This window comes from Tinamus guttatus, unplaced genomic scaffold (genome assembly GCF_059628265.1).
Source record: "Tinamus guttatus ecotype Peru unplaced genomic scaffold, ASM5962826v1 Tinamus_guttatus_pri_ptg000198l, whole genome shotgun sequence".
NCBI lineage: Eukaryota > Metazoa > Chordata > Aves > Tinamiformes > Tinamidae > Tinamus > Tinamus guttatus.
This window is the reverse complement of record NW_028288732.1, coordinates 3552105-3568722: the sequence shown is the minus strand read 5'-3', so window position 1 is coordinate 3568722 and position 16618 is coordinate 3552105. Positions and strand designations below refer to the sequence as shown.

At 44.1% G+C, this 16618-nt stretch overlaps 1 protein-coding gene across 6 annotated transcripts in view; it reads left to right on the top strand.

Annotated features, from left to right (window-relative positions):
* NLGN1 (neuroligin 1) overlaps window positions 1-16618 on the top strand; it is a 364563-nt gene that overhangs the window by 58476 nt on the left and 289469 nt on the right. For 4 of the 6 annotated variants that reach the window (XM_088523909.1, XM_088523908.1, XM_088523907.1 and 1 more), the window contains exon 1: window positions 6436-6766. The exons of the other annotated variants lie outside the window; for them this stretch is intronic. The gene's annotated coding sequence lies outside the window, so the exon portion shown is untranslated. Of the gene's footprint in view, window positions 1-6435; window positions 6767-16618 lie in introns of those variants that run through there. 6 annotated transcript variants of the gene reach the window in all.

Here is a 16618-nt window from a genome sequence, read left to right as displayed (position 1 = left end):
AATGTTACGGTGTCACTATTAACAGTTAAAGGAAATGTCGATGTCCAGATAAAGGAAGTGGAAGGTGTGGGAAATAGAAAAGTAATGAATTTTTTAATCTTCCTGGAGAAACTACATGTAGGGAAGGCCCGGGCCGAGTCCCTGCAGCCCAGGGATGCCGGAGTTTGCGGCACGTGAAGCAGAGCTCTCTCGTTGCGCACGCCAGGCACGCGGTTCGGTAGCTCTGCAAATGCCAGGCGTGGGTGAAGGCTGCTATTCTGCAGTCAAAACTTTCTAGGAAGCTGAAAATTAAAATTTGCGGTCATGTCTTTCTGGGGGTGGCATGCAGTTTAGCATCGAGTAGGTTATTGCAAAGCACGGATAAAATTTCGCTTTAAGATGTTTCTAGATGACTTTGTTTAAAGAACAATTAAAACTTCAATGCGGAGTGTGTACTGTAGCATGACATAGCATACAAGGATTATATTTTCTCCTAGGTTATGACATCCTTTAAACAATAGGCTCCTTGGATTTCTTTTCTTTCTCTTTCTTCCTTTCCTTTTTTTCTCTTACTCCCTTTTTTTCTCCTTTTGCGGGATGTAGTTAGGATGAGGTTTTAAAGACAGAAGTTTCCTTTTGCAGAGCAGAAAGTGGAATGTTCAGGTCAGTTCCATTTCCTCACAACTCCATGCCTTGCTTTTGATGAGGATAGGCTATTTTTCACAGTAGTCAGCCTGCCTAAAAGGATGGCAGCTGAGGTGTCCTGAGGTTGTACTCTCTCCAGTCTATTTTCTTAAGTAATTGTAATTTTATTTCCAGAACGATTCATGCACTTCTATCACCTGTTAGAAAATAACTGCCCTTTAGGTCCTTATCTTAGGACCTCTGTAGGTCTCTCTGCTTTGGAAGTTCTTGGCAAATTTTCTACTCTTTGCTTTTTCTGTATGTTCTTGCTTGCACATTTCTGTTGGAGGCAGCGCGATTTGTCGTTGCACAGTGAATCAGATTTCCAGAAGTCAGGAGCTCCAAAACACAGGAAAACAAGCAGGGGAATGTATTACTACTTGTATGAGGGTATGATACCGTCTTTGAGATTTCTGATCACTTGTGAGGCTGATCCTGCAGAATGCAGGACTATTCCTTTTACCGGGTGTGTTTTTGTGGGGGTTAATCCATTATTCCCCAACAGGGATGAGGGGAGAACGTCACAAACTCGTCGTATTGGCTCATGTGCCAACGCTGCTGCTCCCGCACAAGCCTCCAGCCTCTTTGAGAGGCCTCTCAAAGCCCCGTCACACGCTGCACCTGCGGGACGAACCCGGCCGGCACCAAACAGCTGGGGCTGGCAGAGCCTCCCGGCCTCCCTTCCTCCTTCCCCGGGGCGGTCTCTGCCCTGGCGAGGGGAAGAACAGAGAGAGAACTGCTCGCTCGAGCTCTCCCGCAAATCACGGGCGATGCCAGCCCGGGAATCTGCCCCGGATTCCCGGTGCGGCCCCCAAGCGCAAGGCGGCCGCGGCCTCTTTGGGATGCAGCTCACACAAAGCAGGTTGAACGTGGTTCGCTGCCTTCTAAGAGCATTTTCAATTTGCATTTTTTGCAGATATTTTTCCGTTGTCAGGAATTAACTGGGACACCGTGAGTTTTAATTAATGGGATCAGGTTATTTGGTGCATTTAAACCTCTCTTTTTTAAAAAGAAATATCTCACAATGTTTGACTCTCTTGGCTAGTAGCCATAATGACAGCCAGGCTAATTACATTGGTCACTGAGTTATCAGTGCAATTGTAACTGGAGGCAAGCAGACTCCAATCAAGCAAGAGAACTACAAGTAAAATAATGATATATTTCACAATCATCTTATTACTGACTCATTTAAATAAGGATCTAAAATGTTTTATCAGTGCTGAGAGAGCGTCAAGATTTCAACAAGTCTTAATTTACAGAACTTGAAGCTTTCTCAGCTTTTAGCAGCTGGCTTGTGAAGAAGTAAAAGATGCTCCTCTGTAAATGCTGCAGGAAAAAAAAAAAAAAAACAAAAACTGTTTTTACCTCTAAATGCACATAGTCCACCGTACCTTTTTTGCTTTCCTGCTGAGGTCAGCTATTGGGAAATAATTCCAAATTCTAGATTCTAAATTCTCTGATAAGGCTCTTCTAACTTCTATCTCACTATGCCACAGATGAAGTTGATCACTAGTTCTCTGTCATTTCATTATGGAGTCAGAAATGTGTATAAAGAGTAAAAAATGTGTAAATACTTAGGAATGTAGTGTAAAAACAGCATGCAGTACTTATTCCTTTAGGAAATGCTCCAGCACACTTTAGAATTCAAATAAGCAGTATATAGTTTGTACCCTTTTCAACTATAGATTAAAACTAATGTAATTGAAAAGCTAGAAATAGGTTGGCTTCCGCATAGCAGGGCCAGAAAATTGTTTACATAAATGATTTTCATAACCAAAAAAGAGCTTTTAGCCCCATCCTTTCCTCTACTTGGTCACTGCAGAACAAGGTTTTAATAGATTCCCTCTCCAAAGAGTAACTGAAATTTTGGAAAGGGACAGAGTCATAAAACTCCTCTAGACTAAAAGTATTTGCAGTCCTATAAACAAGGGAATGGATTTTATAATTAATTCAGAATTCCCTGGCAAGCACGGGAGAAACATGCAGTGTGTTGTAATCTACTGATTAAGTTCCAGGAAGAGCATTGGCAGTGGCTTTTGTTATCAATATTAGTCCTTCAGCTGCGCCCAGGAGAACCTGAAATTCTGAGTCCCACAACAGCCACGGGTGGAAGCGCCCAGCGCTCAAATGTGGATCTGGTAGAGACAAGGATTATTCTGACAGGACCGAGTCTGTAGGAGTGGGGTTTGTGAGGTCTTTGTGTCCTGTTTGTTTCCTCTTCTCGTGTCTTCGGGAGTTGTTTTAGAAACTTAGTACTCTAAAGAAAATTGCCAAAGCATGGCTGCATGGGCCGTCTGAAACCTTCCAGCAAAGCTTTTAATCCAGTAGGATTCAACTTCACCGAATGCTTTGCCATCTATCAGGCCACTGGTCATGGCTGTTAATTAAATGAGAATGCAAAATAAATCTACAGTGCAGAGAGACAACACAGCCAATTAAATATTCCAGTACAAGGTGTTAATGATAAAAAGCTAATGTCACAGAGGACAGTCGGCGTGATGTCAGAATACCAATCCCAGCAGGTGACACAATGTGTGACGGCCCCGCAGGGAGGGAAGGGCTGACCCTGACCACTGGATTTATGAACTGCAGCGGAGGAGGCCGGAACAAAGGGCCGCGAGCACGAACAGGGGGATATTTTTTTTGGAAGAAAGAATGCAGTTGCAGTTGTTGCTCCTAGGTGCTGTGCATCCTACTTTCTTGACAGTGATGTTTTCCCTGCTATTCCTGAAAGGGCTCTTCCTGAGTTGTAGTTTTTTGAGTTTTTGTTGCTGTTTTACAAGTAAAGTGTCATAATTACAAAATCTGGCTGCTTGGTTAGTCAAGAATAATTTTCACGAAAAATAAAACATAAGCAAGTAATGACAAGTGCTTGAAAGTGACTAAAGGACCATCCAGACCTTCTGTTGTGAAGGGTCTTCAATGACCAAGCTGGGAGAATGGGCTGCATTAAGTGACTCTTCTTGATGAGGCTGAACTAAATTAACGGCAATAGCTAAGCAGTTATGGCTAACTAAAGCATGTTATAGATAGGCATTATAGTTCAAAGCATGTTATAGATAGGCATTATAGTTACATTAAAGATCTGGTAATTGTGGGCAACCTAGAAAATATAAATTATCAGAGTTGAGTAATCTTAAACAATTTTGATGAAATCACAGAAAATATTTAATGCAGTTAGTTGCAAGAAATACTTTAATGAGCTATTTTGAGACAAGCAAATTAATTTTTAGACTCATATATATATATATATATATATATACATCTACATTTTCACACATTTCTACCTCTTAGGAAGGTCATTTTTTTCTTGAAAAATACAGTCTGAACAAGTCTCTGTTCAAAAGAAAATGTGATGAGTATCTTAAGTTACATCTTTCAATATTGCATTAAGCCTGTGTCAGAAAAAAAAAATCTTCGGGTGTATATTTTATAGGCCCCACGTGTGTTAGCTTGGTTTGCTAGTTGGTAGGTTTTAGCTTTCCAAGGTGCATTATGCTCTTCTGAGATGTTAGGTGCTTAGATGGGCTTTGTATGAAGTGCTTAACACTCTTGAACCTGAAGAGTAGAGGAAAGGGTTAAATTTCAGTGTATTGAAAGACATCGGACCTTGAAATTTCCATGGATTCTCAGTTCATGGAAATCTTTCTATTTCTTATTCCGTTGCAAAAAATAGGGTATCTTGTCTGGGACTCAGTAGAACCAACCACTGCCATTCTTTTAACTAACATTTCTTAAGTTTTAATAAAAATCTAGCTTGCTAGCATGTAACACATTAAAACATTTAGCACAGCTGATTGACTACACGTTCTTCTTCCCCTCTTCTCTGATGAGTCCAAACACTCTTTAACATATATATATATATATTCTTACGGATGCATAAATGAACGCATGAATAGGCCACTTGGGTGTTCTGGGTGCTCATTGAAACAGCAGCTTTATTCTGGTGTCCGGATCCCTCTTGGATCCACTGATGGGATGTTCACCTTATGCTCTGGGGAACCTAGGGAAGGGATATACAACCTTCTCCCAGGAAAGCAGGGACAGCTTCCCGCAGCCGGATCCCCACGCCTCGTCAAATGAAAATAAGGATATATTTGTTTAATGTCAACATTATTTCTTAAATCTCAGTGCTATCCAGGCAAGACCCGGCTCTTAATGCAGACAAGCAGTGGCAGAGTAGCTCCCTGGCTACTGCCTGCTTGGGTGGGAGATTTTGGGTGTTGGGTTCTTCCTTGGCCGAGACCAGTGATTGATATCATAGATGACCTATGTTTGCAGATCCGCTTTCTGGGCTCTAAACCTTGCTGCTTCCCTTGAGAAGGACACAAAAACATGCACAGGCTTGCTCAGCACAAAATATGCTCTGCTCTTTATTTTTTCTGCTCATTTTTAAGCGCCTTATGCTTTCAGCAGCAGTCAAAGAGTTAAATTTCTGTGTATAGGACATTGTCCATACATTGGACTTTGAAAATTAGTCCTGGGGTGTTGTGTTTAGTGATAGTTATGTGGTAAGGAACAGAACAATGCGCCCAGAATGGAATTACTGTGGCACACAGAAGTGCCACGCAGGAATGCGCTGTGCTGTCATTCTTGCCATGTACCCTAACGTATGGATCCTGTGTGGGACTTGGGGACCTACATAGTTTGGAGGATTTGGAAGTGGCCCTGATGCCAGTGGGATGGGCTCTCGGGTGGGACGTGGAAAAGCACTTTTGGACCTTGCCTGAGGATCCATGCTGTGCTTGGTTAGTGACTGTGTTTTAAGATGAGGTAGATGCTAATACAACAAAATGAGTCTCAACTCAGACGTAGCGAGGTGTCTCCTGCAACACCGTGGGGTGTCAGCGAGCTGCTGAACTCATGATGCCTGTGACCTTCTGCTGGGGCTTGGGGGCTGTTCTCCAAGGCGAGCGGGGCCTTTCCGAATCCAAAGGGCTGCTTCCCTTTGCCTGCCGGCGGGGTCTCCCCTGATCTCCCCACGTACCCTGGAGCGTCACCTTCCTTCTCCACCGGCCTCCTCGAAGATGGGAAGGCCGCTGCTTGCAGAATATCAGAGAATATATATATATATATTAATTTTATCAGAGAATATATATATATATATATTAATTTGTCCTCAGTTAAAAGCAGAAAGTAGGCAGGGGAAAAAAAAGAAATGGGAAAAAAAAAGAAAAAAAAAAGAAAAAAAAAAAGCCGGTGAGATGCTCCCTTTCCCCCCCGCTCTCCCCCCCCGCCCGCGGCCACGAGCAGGGCAGGAGCTGCCGCTCGCGCCTTGCGCGGACCCCCCTCACGGGCGCCCGAGCCGCCGCGGGGCCGGGGTGGGGGCCGCACGCCCGGGCGGGGTCTCCGCAGCGGCGCAGCCTCCCCCGGCGCCGGGACCGGGCGGCAGCAGCGGGAGCGGGGGCCGGAGCCGGGCGCGGGCGGCGGGAGCGCGGCCGGGGCGCGGAGCGCTGCGCGGGGGCGCGGGGGGCGCGGGCGCGCTGTTCGCCGCGCCGCCGCTGGGGGTACCTTTGTACCATTTTTCATCCAGCAGCAATTTGGAGTGGAAACGCGTGAGAAAGGCGCGGGGGGGGAGGGAGGGGGGTGGAAAGCAGGGAGATCTCGGCGTCTGGAGCCAGCCGCGCATCATCCAGGATCCAAAACAGATTAACCCCCCCCCAGCCTCCTTTTCCCACCCCCCCAGCCCCCAAACCGCCCTCCCTCGCTCGCCGCGCGGCGGGGCCGGCGCTGCGGGCGCTCCGCGGGCGCGGGGCAGGCTCGGCGGGCGCGGAGATGCCGCCGTCCGGAGGGCGGCGCGGGCCCCGCAGCCGCCGCCGGCGCTAGGAGGATTCCGCGATCCCGCCGCCCGCATCCCCATGGAGCGCGGATGCTGCTGAGACCCGGGCGGGCGCCGCCAGCAACACCCCCATCCTCAGCACCCCCATCCACCCGCCGGCTGAGGGGAGAAATACAAAAATCGGCAAAGCCGCGCAGCGTCCGGGTGCTGCACGTCGCGCTCAACATCTGCCTGCGAGGAGGCGACCGCGCAGCCTGCGCCCAGCGCCCGCGCTCCGGTACAGACTTGGCTGCTCTCTCCGCGCGCCGGGGCGTGCGTGTGCATGTATGTGTGTATGTGTGTATGTATATATATGTATATGTGTGTGCCTGGGGGGGGCTGCAGCTCGCCGAGGCGCCGGCCCCGCGCGGCTGCGGAGCCGCGGGGGAAGCGAGGACCGCGCGGCCGCTGCGGGGGCAGAGATGCGCAGGGGGCTGCGCGCGGCGCGCACACTTGCGCACACACAAGCGCACCCGGCGAGGCTGCAGCCCCCTCCCCGCAGCCCTCCCCCCGCCGCGCTCGCCCTGGTGCAGCTCCAGAGAACTTTTCCTCCCCTCTGGAAAAGCCGGAGGATGCGGCCGGGCAGCCCCGAGCTGCGGCGCCAACGGCCCGCGCCTCTTGCGGGGCTCCTTGCCCGGAGCCCTGCGCGGGTTTTGCTGCCTTCAGACATCTCCTTGCCTGCGTGTTAAGTAGTTTCCCCCCCCCTCCACCCCCTTTTTTTTTTTCTTTCCTGACGGTTGCACTAGAGCCTCATCTTTACGCACTGAAGGAAAATCAATTTTCAGCAGGTTTAATTAAAATTAATCAGGCAAATTACTTAATATTAATTGACTTATAATTAAAGGCAGAAAGTTACCTTGGAATCGGGAGGAAGGGTATCATCTCAAATCATTTTAAGGATGCCTGTGATTCCCGAGCAATTACATTAAAATAATTGTTTAAATAAAACAAAACAGAGCTTGATTAAAGTGTGGCGTTTTTGCTGCTGTAGGTAGCATGGTCTGGACAAGCCATTTTCTGCACTAAATTTCTCCATCTTTCAAAGCAGTATCTTTTTAGTTTGATGCTGGTTTTGTTTTCTGAAAGGCTACTTGGTTTCAGCTTTAGTAACTATGGCGTGAAAAAAATCTGCCAGTATAAAATGGCAATGCATCTTATAGATGTTATAAATATCAAAGCAAATGTTTTCAGCACATTTATATGTTCTGAGAATTTGAAATGAAGCTTTTTTTTCAACAGAATAAGTGTAAAAAATATTCTAGCAAATATTTTTTCCAGCACTGCTTCCCACTGAGACAATATTTGCATATACTGGTAAATTCACAGAGAAGTCATATTTGAAAACATCTATTTGCGACCATGCTGAAAACAACTTTTTTTTTTTTCCCCTGGGTCCCTGAACACCTGTTTTGTCTGTTTGATTCTTTATTTTTTTATTTATTTAATATTTTTTAAGTAGCAGCTTTCCTGATGCATCTACAGATGATAGTTTTGCTCCCTCCAATAATAATAATAAAAAGGTTAGAGAACTTTTTTCCTACTTTTTTTTTTTTTTTTCTTCTGGGCTGGCTTAACCGAAGCCAAGGGCACTTCTGCAGTGGCAGGGACTTCCCTCCAGGTAGCAGGCAGGTGAGAGACCCCATGCGATCCCGGTGAGTGCTCGGACTTGAGGCTATTCTCAAGGCCACGAGTTTCAGAGATGCTGCTTCCCGGGGGCTGCCCGGGGCCCTGCGCAGGCTCTGGCGCTGCCGCGAGCCTCCTGTTTTTGCATCCTCGAGATTTGTGTTGCAGATCGGGCGCCGAAAGCGGCGTGGCCATGTTTGGAAAGCCCGGCCGGGCCGTTCGTGCGTGGGTGCCGACGTGACGCAGGGCCGAAGGCGGCCGCTTCTCGGTGACTTTGGGCGCGTTTCCTCGGCCGCCGCGGCGGAGCGCAGCAGTGTTGCCCGGGGAGTTTGGCAGTAAATAATCCGGGCAAGGGAGCTGCGGATGAGGAAATGCCCTTTGCGCTGCCTTTCTGCAGCTGGGGGAGGAGAAATGAGGCAGGCAGTCCTGCGTGTGCCGGGAAGCAGCCTTGGAGCCCTCTGCTCCATGAGCAGCCGAGTGCCGGGGAGCATCAGGGGCCGCACGGGCTGCTGAGGGCACCAAGTTGTGCACAAGTGAGTGCAAGAGCGGGCCGGGCCCTGCTGTGCTGTCCTACCTGCACAGCAGGTTAAGAAAAGACTGTCCTTGATGCTGCTAATTAAACATCCTATTAAGGATGAGAGCAGGCTTGCTCGGGAATATCTGGCTGGAGGTGGAGCAGTCTGCTGAGGAGGGTTATTTAAAGACTGCGCGAGAGCTGTAGGCAGCTAAACTGATGTGCAAATGAACGGAGGGTTTAAGATGGTAATGGTGGTGGTTTAATTTTCTATCAGTTTGCATATTTAATGCCCACTGACATGCACACAAGCACACACCATTATGCTGTTCAAGTGGGGTCTTGGGAAAAGAGGGAAAAAAGCAGAAGCTCAGATATGGTCTCAGTTTGTAATGGGCTGGCATGCCTTTATTAAAAGCAAATATACATTCCTTACTAATAGAGATGTAGAGCTGTACCACAGACCCTTGGGCTAGCTTTGAATTATTTGTTTGATGTTGTATTTATTATGTTTTTAATCACATGAAAAAAGAAGCTATTTAAAAATTAAATAGTGAAAAAAAAAAGAAGGGGGAAAAGAAGACAGGCACTCTTTGAAAGCAGATAATGAGAAGATAACACTTTGCCAGGGATTCAGTGGAAACCTTTGCAAGAGATTTTTTTTTAATAAAGGATAGGCAGTAATAAATCTGATGCAGTAAACAGTGCCATTTCTGATTAGTCACAGATATCCATCCATGGCAAGTATAGCAGGTAATGATAAAAAATAGATCCTGACTGGTGAATAAATGCTATTATAAAGCTTATTTCCAGTATCACAGCCCCGTTTCTGTATTTTGGAGGAACATGTGCATTTTGAGTGGGATTCCTGCTACTTCACTGCTGCAGAAGGATTTATGTGGAAGGGAGGGATTAAGGGATAGGGAAGCAGGAGGTGATGGGGACAGTTCATCAGGCAGAGCGTGTTGACAGCAGTTCCTGCAGTCTTAATGACAAACAGTGATGTCAGATTCCCCAGAATGGCTCCTGAATTATCACAGTTACAAGGAGGAATCATGTGCACTTCTCAGTGACTCAGCTCCACATTTCCACCTGCCTCTGAAGACCCCACACATTTTCCAGCTGACTTTGCTTTCATAATTATTCATTGCTGGCTAATGATGGGTGGTTGTGTGTTATTCAAAGATAAAAGGTGACTTGCTGGCTACTTACTGCCGTGATCACATTTTTCTGTGTGCTCAAACATGCTACTTTTCACTTTCACTTTTACATATAAAGCTATATATATATATATATATATATATATATATATATATATAAAGTGATGTAAAGGGGCATCATTTGCATCAAAGCATGAGCCCCGCTGGCTGGTGTAAATGTAGCTATGATGGTCAGGCCATGGAAAGGCCTGGGCTGCACATATCTGTCTAAAGCATTTTCCCCTTGCTGGGGGTGAATACAGACGAGGCCACTAAAAAGAAAGGGGCTGGAGTTCCCTTTTCCTCCATTTGGCAATTCCTCCTGTTTTGTCCTCTGACATTTTCTGTACAATCTGCTCCAGTGTTGCCTTTGGGTAGTCTCTTACCTAGTTTCCATTGATGCTAGGCTAGGTCTTTCGCAGGACATTAAGGGAGAAAGCACCGCTTTCAAATTAGCTACATGTGATTGTGGAATCAGAAAAAAATGATCAAGGATACTTTAAAAATATTATATTTCAAGTGACTCATATCCATCCCTTTAACCAAGCAGACAGTTAAATGGGCAATTTAAAAATACATTTTCTAAAGCTACTCCGTCACGTCCTGCCTAGAGATGCCATTAGCCCACTTGTTGAACTGATTCTAGTGATCTAATGAGAATACATCTATGTTGTATTTTATACTTTTGTTTAATGCCATCTTCTCTAAAGCTTTTTGCTTCAATATCCGAACTTAAAAGCATTCCTTGAGGATAGCTTTAATTCTTCCTTTCTCAACTTCTCCCTCTGGTTTCCAAGAAAACCCAACCCCAAACCCTGAAAGTGGAAATGTGTTTTGTATGCCAATAATATTAGAAATATTAATGAGAAAACAACAGCTCATTTAAAAGAAGCATTATTAGGAGGACACAGTGAATATTTTTAGTTCTTCAAACCTGTACAGAACAGGCGTTGCAGGATGGACCTTCTCTTTCTTCCGATGGGTTCATGAAGATGAGTTACTTCTGTACTCCTGAAACTGTTGTCGTGAGACGCATTAGGAAAACACTTCCTATTGCTGAAATCATGGCCAGGGTGACCAGGACATGATCACGGGAGAGCTGGGACCTCTGCTATAGCTCCAATAAGTATCTTTCTCTGGTGGAAAAAGACAACCGGATGGGGAGCTGAATAATAGGAGCTACACATGAAGTCAGATGGAAAGAGAAAATCTTTGCAGACATTTAATGGTGTTATATTCTAAGCTTTAGGGAAATTTTATTTGATTTTTTTTTACAACAGTAAATATAGGCCATGCTATATCTTGTTTCCATTTCATGTGAGAGAAAAATTTCCCATCCACGGCACAACACTTTACTGCTACCATTACTGCAGACTTTATAGATCAGAGATGTGTCAGCATGTTAGCTTTAGCTGTAATGCTTTTTTTGTGTGAAACCTTATGGGCCTTGCAGCCGCTTCCTCATACTGACACTCATAAAACGTTCAAGTTCTCATATTTATTATTTAATTTGCTTCCTATATAAAGCAACCAAGCACTTCAATACATGAATGTGAAGCCAAAAATGACAGGCAGGCATGAATGGGCCTAATGAGTTTTAATAATGCACATACTAGAAACTGCTAAAGGAAGTTTAATTAAGAAAAACAAGTTAAGCATGAAATTCATTTTGGAAGAAATACAAGTGAAATCACAGCGATAGAAACTCTGCATCACCGGAAACGGAATCGCAAGGGGCAGCTCCATAGATTTGCAAGGCCGCGCGCTCTGCACGCAGGGCAGCACCATTCGAGGGCACTTCTGAACTCGACTTAGAAGTGTCAGGCTTGTGATTAAAAAAAATTATATTTATACCTCCGTGTTTTTCATAATGAGCTGGAATTTGATGTCAATTATGCTGATGCAGTTGAGAGCAGAAGCTGATCTAGTAAGATAAACATTTCCTCTTTTTTTGTGCCATGTGGAAATTGGCTGCATTTTTTCCTACTTCATCAAATTGAAGAGCTAGGTATTGATCTAACTTTACAGCAAGGGTTTTGCCTGCTTTGGATGTGTTATTGTATGGTATCCAGCTAGAAGTACGATCCACAGACAGAATCTGAGTTCATTGAAGCATTTGTGTTCTCAGAGTAATCTCTCAAGAAATGGTAATAATTGTATTTTAGCTTTGTATCTTCAATGCCTAGTGCTCATGAATAGAAAAGTCACACTCTGGTATCTTATGAATCCAATATAAAAGCTTGGGTTCTGTGATGAATTAATGTTAAAGGTAGTATTATCATTGATAGATAGCATTGATACTGTATCAAAGGCAGTGAACAAGGCCCAATTTACATGTCTCACAAGACATGTGAACCAGTGAACCAAGGGTTGGCCAGAAATGCATATCGGGTAAAGAACTCCTTTACCAATTGTTTTTTCACCTACTAAAGACACTGAAGGAACACCTCATTTCAGTAATTTCTGTGTGAATTCTGGTTTAGGTGGGAAGCATGTGAATCCTTCACAAAGTGTTGATTGGAGAAAGTTAAATTCCTGCGCGTTTCCCGTATGCAGAATGCAGATTTCAGCATTGAAGATCTCAGATGAGAAACACTTGGGATACTTTTTTTGCATAGTTTGACTTGTGATCACCAAGAGTTCAGTTAATTTCTGGAGTAGGTCAAAAAATCTTTGTGTCCTGAAACACACTGCTACGGTCAACAGAATGGCCATCTGATTGTGTAGCTGAATAGCTCCAGTCCTCAAAAGTGAATATAGTATGTGGTCCATTTAAGAGTTAACCATAAGCTGCTAAAAGGAATAAAGGTTCACTTCAGTGCCCATTATATTCCAAGCCAGTGCATCTGTCATTTTTAATTTAAATCTGTATTACTTAGCTGTCTAAAACTTTGCACATAAGTGACAGAGTTACCCATTCTTCCTGTTATGGGTAAAATCACCATTTCGTTACCTACTTACTGTGCAAAATGTCAGACAGCTATAGCTCACATTAAAAAATTGCAGCCAGTGTTCTGGTAATACAAACAATTACTTAAGCTAAGAAGTAGAACTATTTTAAGAAAATGATTTATTGATACGTGTAAATGGAAGATAATAAGACTTAAGTGACCCACCTCTTGTCATAGATTTAATTTGTGTCTAATTCAAAAACAGCTTAATAAAAAATTATGATCAGAAGTCATGGTATTTTGGCAAACTAAGTTGCAGAAATTATTTAAAGGGATCTTTTGATCATGAAAATACCAATTAATAATGAGTTAGCACTAGTGAATATACCCACTAATGGGGAAGAACAAAAATATAGCGAGGCTGAAAAATGCATGACTATTTAAATGAGTCTTATATCATCCACTCGACTTAATTTAACTTCCCATTAATAAGTGTTTCACAGTATTAGATAATTTATATTTATATGTACATGTATATCTACATGTGTATTTATATATTTTACTAATTTGTTTGGAAGGCTTTATTTACAAAACATAATATTAAATAGAGGCAAATGTGAGAACTGCATTGAGAAATCAGATCCTTTGATCTGTGAGTGATATAATTACACAGCTTGGAGCACTTGGAAATCCAACCCACTGGGGCTGTTTGCTGACCTGTGGAGCAAAACGCATGTAATCCCCTACTCGTGTTGAGTGGCACCGTGACCCCACCAAAGTACTACCGTACTCGTGGTGTAACAGTAGCTCATACCTTTGTCAGCAGAGGATCGCAGGGAGGGCTGTGCATCTCAATAGGTTTGGATTCGCAGCAGCTTTCCGAGGCTTTCAGCCTGTAGCTGCTGTCAGGTTGAGAGAGAGCGGCATGGAGAAGCTCCCCATGCTTTGCCAGACCTGCACCTTTCTTGGGTTTACGTTTTCAGGATCACAGGCTCTCCTTATTGCTTTGTACGCCTCTTTTTAAAACACAAATAAGTCATTTCCTAAACACATATAAGTCCTTTATAGTTATTTATGGAAGTACACAACAGCAGATCTGCTTCAAAATCCTTACTACTGCATGGAAAATATGATGTGTTTGATAGAAAACATCCTGTTTCTAACTTTGCACATGAAAGAAGAGATTGGAAATTCCAGGATAATCTCTTGAAGATTTGTCTGATGACATCCACAGTCTGATCCCATTCACCTGGCCTCGGGTTTGCCCTGTGCTGTTGTCTTTAGTGACTTCTGCTCTTCTGGCCACATTCCTCTTTGGAATCATAGCATATTTTAGAATTCAGATTTTGTTTTGGAGACATGAAGCATCTTCAGGTTTTCAGTTCAAAGCAGAGATTGTTGCAAGTGAAAATGGACGTAAATGTAGCTGGTTCTGCAAAGCCCTGTTTGTGTTTTGCAGTGAAGCAGCATTGGGCAGCGTTCAAAACGCTCACAATCACTTTCTGTGAACGTTTGTGCATCTGGGATTTACTTGCAAAACTGATGGGGAAAGGAATTTTTAAGCTTGAATATAAAATCACAGAGCACATCTTCAGCTAAAAGGAAAACAGCCGGGGGTACAAAGCTATCATAATAATGCCTTTATGTGTACAAAACCTGGCATACGGCCAGCAACTTTGGGTCCCCGCGAACGTTGCATTAATCCACTGGAGCTATTGCAGGTGGTAGAGCGTAAGGCATCCCTAAAGACTGGAAACGATGCAAAGGAATAACGGGAGGAGTTGGGCCACTGCAGTGTGCCGCAGATCTGACCCGTTGTGGAGTGCCCTGTGTCATTGGGAATGCAGAGAGGCTTCGGAGTTATCTTGGCCTGTTAGCTCCTCCGCATACTAAATGCCTCCCGAAAGTGTTTGAGAATCTGAGCTGCAAGGTATTTTAAATTCAGAAGGGAAGATAATAAAATAATGGATGAAATAGAAAAAAAAAAGCCATATAATATAGACTGCTCTAAAGACCATGAAAGACTTTATCAAATACATTTTACAGTAGGATTCATTTGCGTGACCACAGGGAACAATTGAGATCCTCACATCCAGGCTATAATAAAATCTGAAAATGCTTCTCCTCCTCCTCAGGTCTGTGATATTCTGATGCTGACACCTTATACTTTGCCCCAGATTGCTCATCATTACTCTTCAGTCTAGCCTCCTGCCCATCTCTGGGATCATTCCTGCTCTGGCTTCCCTCTTCTTTTCTGTTTTTCTCCATTGGTTCCTGGTCGGTCATTTTAAGTCCAGACCCCAGGTCAAGTCTTGAGCAGAGCATGAGGACTTTGGAAACCTTTTTCCGACATTGATGCTGAGCGTGGGACATGCTGCAGGCAGGTACCCTGCTTCCCTTGCACCTTGCGCTGCAAACAAAGTTTTGGCATGGCAGTCGCAAAAGATTTGAGTAATCTCAACCTCCCCGTATTTACGAGCTTCAGTGTTTAATGTTTTAGCTTCAGGGCAGCCAATTTTGGGTTCAAAACATCTCACCTCTTTAAATAACAAAAACAAACAGTTACTTAACCATTAAAAAAGAATTGCCTGTGAGGAAAAACAAAACAAAACAAAATTCAAGTTACAAATATCATTCAAGTCTGTTGATTTCAATGCTGGAAATGCTCTACAATTTACTGCCTTGTATAGCCTATAAATCTATTGGCTGAAACCAGCTAGTACCCAAGAGTTAATTAATCAAAATCGCCAAACATACTATTGAGTTATATTCCTATCATTTTAGCTTCCTGTCTTTATCGTAGAAGAAAACTTTATTAAGTGGGTGGCAAAGCAGAACATTTAATCGTAATAGAGCTGTTCAGCTGTTAGGGACAGCATCCAATGTGCAGGCTTAAAACTGTAGCCCAGCTGCAGGATTTGCTTTAAATTTACATAGATAATGTAACTAGTTCAGGGTAAGTAAAAAGTAGCCCCAGTCACGGAATCTGAAATAGAAGATTCTGTTGCTGATAAACTCGCGTGACTTTTGATGTTATTGTCGAAACTTTCCATTTTGGGTATTCTCTTAGAATAGAGGGACAGGCCTGAGGCTAAATGAGCTGTTGGCAGCGTCTTGGCAATTTTCTACATTGAATAGACGCAGCGGCTTGAAATAAAGGACACGATTGTCTGGCACGACCGTGCCGAGTTTGGTTCCTTCCCAGAGCTCCCCCACGCCAGGTGAATTGGCAGCACGAAGATTAAGTTAGTGCTGTTCAGATTGGAGACACTGTAGAGTTTGGGAAAGATTAGATTAGATTGCGTGGAGGTTTCCGAATGCCACCCAGGGGGAAGTCTGCATCTTGCCATGGCCTGCGGGGCACTGCAGCGTAGAGCAGCTGGGCCAGGTGTGCTCTGCACCAGCCTGTGCTCGGCCCCAAGAAATACCTCGCTGCCTGCAAAATCCAAAACGCAGCAAAACGACCGTCCTCCGAGAGGCAACTGTCTGGGTGCCATTCTGGTTGCAAGGTTTTTAAACGAAATGCAAACACATTAACTTTGGGGAATTATTTTCTCCGACTAAATTGGTGTGTTTCCAGCGAATGCTGAGGATTGGAAGCCTGAGAGTGAAGAATATAAGACTGTTTGTTAATGCAGTTTCACGGCAAAGGTGTTAGAATTAGCAGAAAAAGAGAGGGAGAGAGAATTGTGGAAAAGCTTCATCTATCTCCTTATTGCCTCCTGAGATAGATTGTTCAGAGCTAAAGGAACACTAGACATGAACCAAATCTCCTGCTGTCCTATATAGCTTTTACAATCTCTTTTTTAATAACCCAAACTGCAGGGTAGTCTGACTATTAGACAAGCCGTTCTTTTGAATTCTCTCTACAATGTGTATAGACATGATAAAAAAAACAATTCTCATTAAA